The sequence below is a fragment of the Microtus ochrogaster genome, chromosome 4 (genome assembly GCF_000317375.1).
Source record: "Microtus ochrogaster isolate Prairie Vole_2 chromosome 4, MicOch1.0, whole genome shotgun sequence".
Lineage (NCBI taxonomy): Eukaryota > Metazoa > Chordata > Mammalia > Rodentia > Cricetidae > Microtus > Microtus ochrogaster.
The window spans coordinates 221810-228899 of NC_022011.1; the positions used below are offsets into that span (position 1 = coordinate 221810).

A 7090-nucleotide genomic window follows, 5' to 3' on the forward strand; every position below is an offset into this window, starting at 1 on the left:
TAGCAACTTGATGTTACCCAGCAAATACCCAGGAAAACCGGGTCCATAGCAACTTGATGTTACCCAGCAAATACCCAGGAAAACCGGGTCCATAGTAACTGATTTCAAAGCATTTTGTGTTTCAGGACTTTTGTAACTGGGTGACTGCTGTCAAGGCGATCCACCTGGCCAGGCAGTGCCCAGGCTTCTTCCATGTCCAGGACCTTGTGAGGCAGAAGCCACATTCAGGTTCCACTGGTGTGTCAGGCAAGATGAACACAGGAGTCACATGCCTGCATATCACATGTGGACTCATACATCATCGCAAGCCCCTGGTTGGGAAGGTCTTTGTCAAAAGCTCCAAACTCTGGTGACATTCACTGTGGAGGAGGAAAGTGCCCTGGATGGCCTGCCTGCCTTGCTCAATGTCAAAACCAGGGCAATTCTGCCGATTGGTCACGTGTGCAAAATGATGTGGGCCCAAGTGTCCTGGAGATACAGATGGAATCGTATGTATATTCCTGTCACTCTGTGACCCAGGGCCTGGAGATTGACTTCCACAATCTTTCACCTATTCTTTCGAGATCTCCATTTTACAACTCCTTAAAGGGGCACTGTAGATGGAGCTGCGGCCTCTTCCCACAGCCCAGCTCCATGCCGCCTGTCTAGCTTATGCCCTGAAATAACAACACACAAATTGTATTCATTTAAACACTGCCTGGCCCATTTCTATTAATGTGTGTAGCACCCAGGTGCGCTTACTGGGAAGATTCTAGCCTATGTCCATCCTGGGTCAGAGCTTCATCGCGTCTGCCCTGGAGAAGAGAGGCATCACGTCTGAGCTCACTTCCTCTTCCTCCCAGCATTCTGTTCTGTTTACTCCACCCACCTACGTTCTAACCTATGAGGCCAAGCAGTTTCTTTATTAATTAACCAATGACCTTCCTCCATCAGGGCACTACAAATTTTGTTTGGTTTAAACTAAAATAGTTGAAATTCCTGATCATTAATGAAAATACCTCACGTGTTGTTGAAGTTCAGAAAATAAGAGAAAACTCTTGTTCTACAACCAAATGTCCTTACTGTTTACTTCTTGGCCAATGGCACTCTTTTTTGGATAGGCTGTCTAACATGGGTTGTTTCTGTATGTTCAGTAACACACATTCTTTGCTGCCTATGGTTATCTTTGCTGTTCTTTCTCACAGAAAACCATTTTTTTACAAAATTTCTGAAATCTATCTCAACACATCAGCACCATCATTCATGTTTTGTTACAGCCATTAAATGTTTGTCTGTTTTTCTTAGACTGTGAGTTCCTCAGAAAAAAACTAAAATTCTTGAACGATTAAGAACTATTGTTAAAAACAGGGCAGTGAAGAGACAGAGGTGTCAGATGCAGGTGGGACTTTGCATGTGTTTTTAAGCTGGAGTTCATTTTTGGTGAAACTTCTACCCAACAGTAGAGAAATCAGAAATACTGAGTTTTTCACTTAAATATGTTCTTTCATAAAGGCTCTGCTTTATTTCAAAGATGTTCTTACTTCTTTCCTTACTCCCTCCCTCCCTCCCTTCCTCCCTCTCTCCTTCTCTCCCATCCTTCCTCTCTCCCTCCCATCCTTCCTCCCTTCCTTCCTTTCTTCTTCCCTCCTTCCCTCCCTCCCATCCTTGATTCCTTTCTTCCTTTCTTCTTCCCTCCTTCCCTCCGTCCCGTCCTCCTGTCCTTCCTTCCTTCCTCCATTTCTTTCTCGACAGTCTCTGTGTGTAGACAGACTGGCCTAAAATTCATAGACATCATCTGTTTCTGCTTCTCCAGTGCTAGTATTAAGAGTGTGTGCCACCATGTCCCACAGTTGATAGTCCCTGACTTTAAAGCAAGATCTGCTGACTTTACAGGGCTCTGCAATGAATTCAGAGAGAGAACAAGGGCCTGTAAAACCAGGGGCTGAAAATAAAGTCCCCACCATGTCACTAGGTGGATAGAGATGGAGACCCCGGCCCCTCCTTTTGTTCTGCTCAGGTTTCCCATGCAGTCTTCTCATTCTCTCCTGAGTAGCTGCATCTTTGCTTTGCCTAGCTTGTTCCTAATGTAGTTCTCACCTCATGGAAATACAATTTTATATCACACACACACATACACACACACACACACACACACACACACACACAATGATGGGAAACCAAATTTTAAGGGGGCAGGTGTCAGAGCCTAACTCCAGAGTCAGACAGTTACGCCTAGCACACTGTAGTGCAGAGAAGGAGCGGCGATAAGAATGCCATGAAGCGAAATCACCGGCCAGCCACTGAGGATCCGCTTCACAAAGCAGAAGGGACACACACTTGCAGACATACACACTGACACAGCTCACTAGTGGGCTGCTAGTCTGCTCTCCTGCCTGTGGAGGGAGGGTTACTAGGAAAAAATAACCATGTCCTGGGACCTGTAAAACTCCTTCCACAGGACTAGAGAGATTGCTCTTCCAGAGGTCCCTAGTTCAATTCCCAGCAGCCACATATGATGCGCTCTGCTGGGACCTGTAAAACTCCTTCCAGGACTGGAGAGACTGCTCTTCCAGAGGTCCCAACTTCAATTCCCAGCAGCCACATATGAGGCCCTCTGCTGACATGCAGGCACACATGCAGACAGAGCACCATATAATAAACCTAGGAAAGAGAAATCTTTTTTTTAAAAAAGATTTATTTATTACGTATACAATGTGCCTCCTGCATGTACACCTCCATGCCAGAAGAGGGCACCAGATCTCATTACAGATGGTTGTCAGCCATCATGTGGTTGCTGGAAATTGAACTCAGGACCTCTGGAAGAACAGCCAGTGCTCTTAACCTCTGAGCCATCTCTCCAGCCCCAGAAAAGAGAAATCTTGATTGCGGGAGCCATTATGGGGCTATCAAGAAACTTGGCTCTAGAGAAATTCCCAGGAATCCACAAGAATGACCCTGAACAGTAGAGGAGAGGGTGCCTGAACTGGCCTTGCCCTGTAGTCAGACTGATGAATATCGTAAATATCACCATAGAACCTTCATCCAACAACTAATGGAGACAGAGGCAGAGACCTGCATCAGAGCACTGGGCTGAGCTCCCAAAGTCCAGCTGAAGAGTGGGAGGAGTGAGAATATGAGCAAAGAGGTCACGACCATGATGGGTTCACCCACTGAAACAGTCTACATGAGCTAATGGGAGAAGAGAGACACTAAAAAAAAATCCCACACTAGCTCAGAATTGAGTATAATAAAATTTTTTATTTAGGGGTAGGCTCATAGATCAAATCCTCTGCTCCAACAGGGAACAGCAACTGAATCCAGCGGCTGGAAAAGAGAGACTGGACGCAAACTTTACATCAGCATAAATAATATATGAGGCCATGCCCAAGTGGGCGGGTAACTTAAAGGTTACTGGCTGTAGGAATTCCTACAGCGAATGGGAGCTCACCAACGTCAGCCGGACTGGGAAGGAACAAGCATAGGACGAAACTAGTTCCTCTGGATGTGACTGACAGGTGCATGGCTGGGGCAGACTGAGGGGCCACTGGCAGTGGCACTAGGATTTATTCCTATTGCTTGTACTGGCTTTTTGGGAACCTGTTTTCTTTGGATGGATACTTTGCTCAGCCTTGATGTAGTAGGGAGGGCCTTGGACCTTCCCCAAAGCAATGTGCCTTACCCTCTCTGAGGAGTGGCTGGGGGTGGGCTGGGAGGGTATGTGGAGGGGATGGGAGGAGGGGAAGGAGTGGGAACTTGGATTGGTATTCATAATGAAAAAAGTTTGTTTTCTTTGTTTTTTTTAAATAATAAATCTTAAAAAAAACCCTCCTTCCACATGACAAACCAAGCTAATAAATCACAAGCAATATAACCCATAAGGGGATATGGGGAAAGGTTCCTTCCCCTCTGTTTGGTGGCAGCCATGAGGTAAGCCAACATGGATCCAAACAAGAACATTTAGGAACTATAGGGAGGAAACAGGGGAGATGCATGGACTTGACATTGGCCAATTGCAGAAGCCAAAAGACCACAGAATCATATTGCTATTCGTGTGTGCAGCTTGGGGAAGGAGCACAAGGCCCAGCTTCAATGTTACTGCTAATATAAGCAGTGCCTGTAAATCACATCTTGAGCAGTTTAGTTTGAACAGCCCCAAAATATCAGTGTTGTAGTTATTGCTGCTGCTGTAAAAGCGTGCAAACAGGTCGGGCGGTAATTCCTTTATCTGTGTGGAGTGTTATGTTTAACCAGTAAAAGACTGACTGGCAATGACTCAGTGCCTAAGAGTGCATGCTGGAGAGACAGCTCAGCTGTTAAAAGCACAGACTGCTCTTCCAGAGGACCCATGTTCGATTCCCAGCACCCACATGGAAGCTCATGCAACTATCTGTAACTCCAGTTCTAGGGGATCTGACACCTCCATACATGCAGGGAAAACACCAATGCACATAAATTTTAAAAAAGTACATGCTCTTACAGAGCAGGGATTTCAGTTCCCAGCACCCATGTCAGGTAGCTCACAACCACCTGTAATTCGAGTTATGGAGTGATGTGGGAGTTCATATATCAATTTGTTGATTTTATTGGTTAAGCAATAAAGAAACTGCTTGGCCCTCATAGGTTAAAACATAGGTGGGAGGAGTAAACAGAACAGAATGCTGGGAGGAAGAGGAAGTGAGCTCAGACTCAACAGCTCTGCTCTCAGGAGCAGAGACACCATGCTCCCCTCTCCCAGACAGACACATGCGATGAAGCTCCGACCCAGGATGGACGTAGGCTAGAATCTTCCCGGTAAGCGCACCTAGCGGTGCGACACACCTGATTGGAAATGGGCTAGTCCAGGTGCGAGAATTAGCCTAGAAGAGGCTAGATAGATATGGGCCAACCAGTGTTTAAAAGAATACAGTGTCTGTGTAATTATTTCGGGGTATAAGCTAGCCAGGCGGCCGGGGTGCTGGGGACGCAGCCCCGCCGCTCCTTTTACAACAATGGAGAACCCAACTCTCTCTTCTGGACTCTGTGAGCAAAAGCCCTCATATGCAAACAATATTAGACTAAAAATAAAATTAAAAGAACAACAAATAAATCCTATTAAAGTTCAGGGCCCTACCTCTTTGATGTTTCAAGATGTCCAGAGATGTGGGGCACACTGAGAAATCCTTTCTATGGAAAAGGGAAGTGGCATCACCTCCCACAATCCACCACAAAGAAATATGGCATGTGACAAGACCACATTTGGGCACATTGCACCAACCTATGAAAATCCATAATACTCACCTGCTTTCAGTGAAACCCAAGACAAGGACAACTGCAGCATCTGAGCCAGGTTGTCCAGCATCACAGGATGTGTGCATGCCACAAAGGTGTTGTTTGGAGACCCCAAACTGCAGAGAAAGCACTGTTGGTTTTGGAAGAAGCCCACACTATCACCATTCTTCATTTGAAAGCCATTTTTAGCTCATCTAATTCCTAATGGAAGTAAACATCACAGTTGGGGTCAATAAATCACTAGGCAGCCTGAACCACCCATCATAAACCAGCTACTGTAACTGAAAACTGGGCACACACACCAGTGATCCATCATAAAACAGGAGGAACAATTAGACAACCCTGGTTAGGCCCCCAAATACTATTATTTTAAAAAAAATATGGAAGGCTTCACGAATTTGTGTGTCGTCCCCGTGCAGGGACCATGCTAATCTTCTCTGCATTGTTCCAGTTTTAGTATATGTGCTGCCAAAGTAAGTAGCAGAAGTACACACAAGCTAATGTGTAGACTGTGGTTGTCAGGAGTTGATGCAGATTCAAATACTCCAGCTTAAAATACAGTCACTATAGGCATTTTCCATACCAGTTGGAATGGAAAAAAGAAACGGCCGGAGAACAAACCCCGTAGCTGTTCCCATCCTCCAGGGGGAAAGCTTCAGGAGCTCGGAACTCCCCACAGGACGCGTAATAATTTGGGATACTGCCACTTCATTCCTGTGCAGCTCCACCTTCGAAGGGTGCAGCGCCCCCAGACATCCTGTCCTTTCATTGAGAGGTTGCCCTTTCACGTGTCCTCCACACACTCAGTGACGCTGGACAACCTGGCTCAGATGCTGCAGTTTGTCCTTGTCTCGGGGTTCACTGAAAGCAGGTGAGTATTAGGGTTTCAGAGCTTGGTGCATTGCGCTCCAATGGTTACATGCCATGGAATCTAAGGTGGATGGAAGGTGTACTCCAAGGCTAAAGTATTTCATGGCTGGTTATGTGTTGAAACCTCTGTCATCGGTTGTGGCTTGAATCGGAAATGCCAGTTTTGAATGTTTGCCCCCTCGCTGGTGGTGCTGTTTTTGGGAACCTGTGGAACCTGCAGGAAACAGAGCCACCCTGGTAGAAGCAATCAAAGGCAAGGGCTTTGGGGGTTACATCTGCCGCTGGCTCCTGCCCTGAACTCTGGGGTCTCCACCACGTGTGCCTCATGCCATCAACTGAGCTGCCCTACCATGCTCTCTGTGCACTGATGGATGGGACCCTCAGGAACCACGAACCACAATAAGTCTTCCCTGAAGTCAATTCACTCAGGCTTTGTGGTCACAGCAACGTCAGAAAACTAACAGACCCTGCCAGCACTCTTCCCTGACTCCAACAAGCCATGCTAACTGAACAGGGGACTCTGCACTGAATGTAGCCAAACCCTGACATTTCCTTCACATACTATAGAGGAAAGAATTTATCTTGTTTTTTCATATGTGTGGGTATGTTATCTGCAGGAATGTCTGTGCCTCACACATGTGTTTGCTGCCCACGGAGGACAGAAGAGGGCATCAAATTCTCTGGAACTGGAGTTATGTATGGTTGTGAGCTGCCATGTGGTTACTGGAATAAAACCCAGGTCCTCTGGAAGAGCAGCCAGTGCTCTTAACTACCATCATCCCAGACAAAGAGGAAAGAACTTAGACATGTAAGAGAGGGACATGGGAATGGATTTTTCTTATTTATTTATTTATTTATTTATTTATTTATTTATTTATTTAAAATTAATTTATTTATTAAGGATTTCTGCCTCCTCCCCGCCACCGCCTCCCCTTTCCCTCCCCCTCCCCCGATCAAGTCCCTCTCCCTCATC

The 7090-nt window shown here is 46.2% G+C and overlaps 1 non-coding gene across 1 annotated transcript; it reads right to left on the reverse strand.

Moving 5' to 3' along the window:
* Positions 1 to 5621: 5621 nt before the first annotated feature.
* On the reverse strand, positions 5622 to 5724 carry LOC113456023. The gene has a single exon (XR_003376912.1). It is a non-coding gene; the product is annotated as a U6 spliceosomal RNA (small nuclear RNA).
* Positions 5725 to 7090: the final 1366 nt, after the last annotated feature.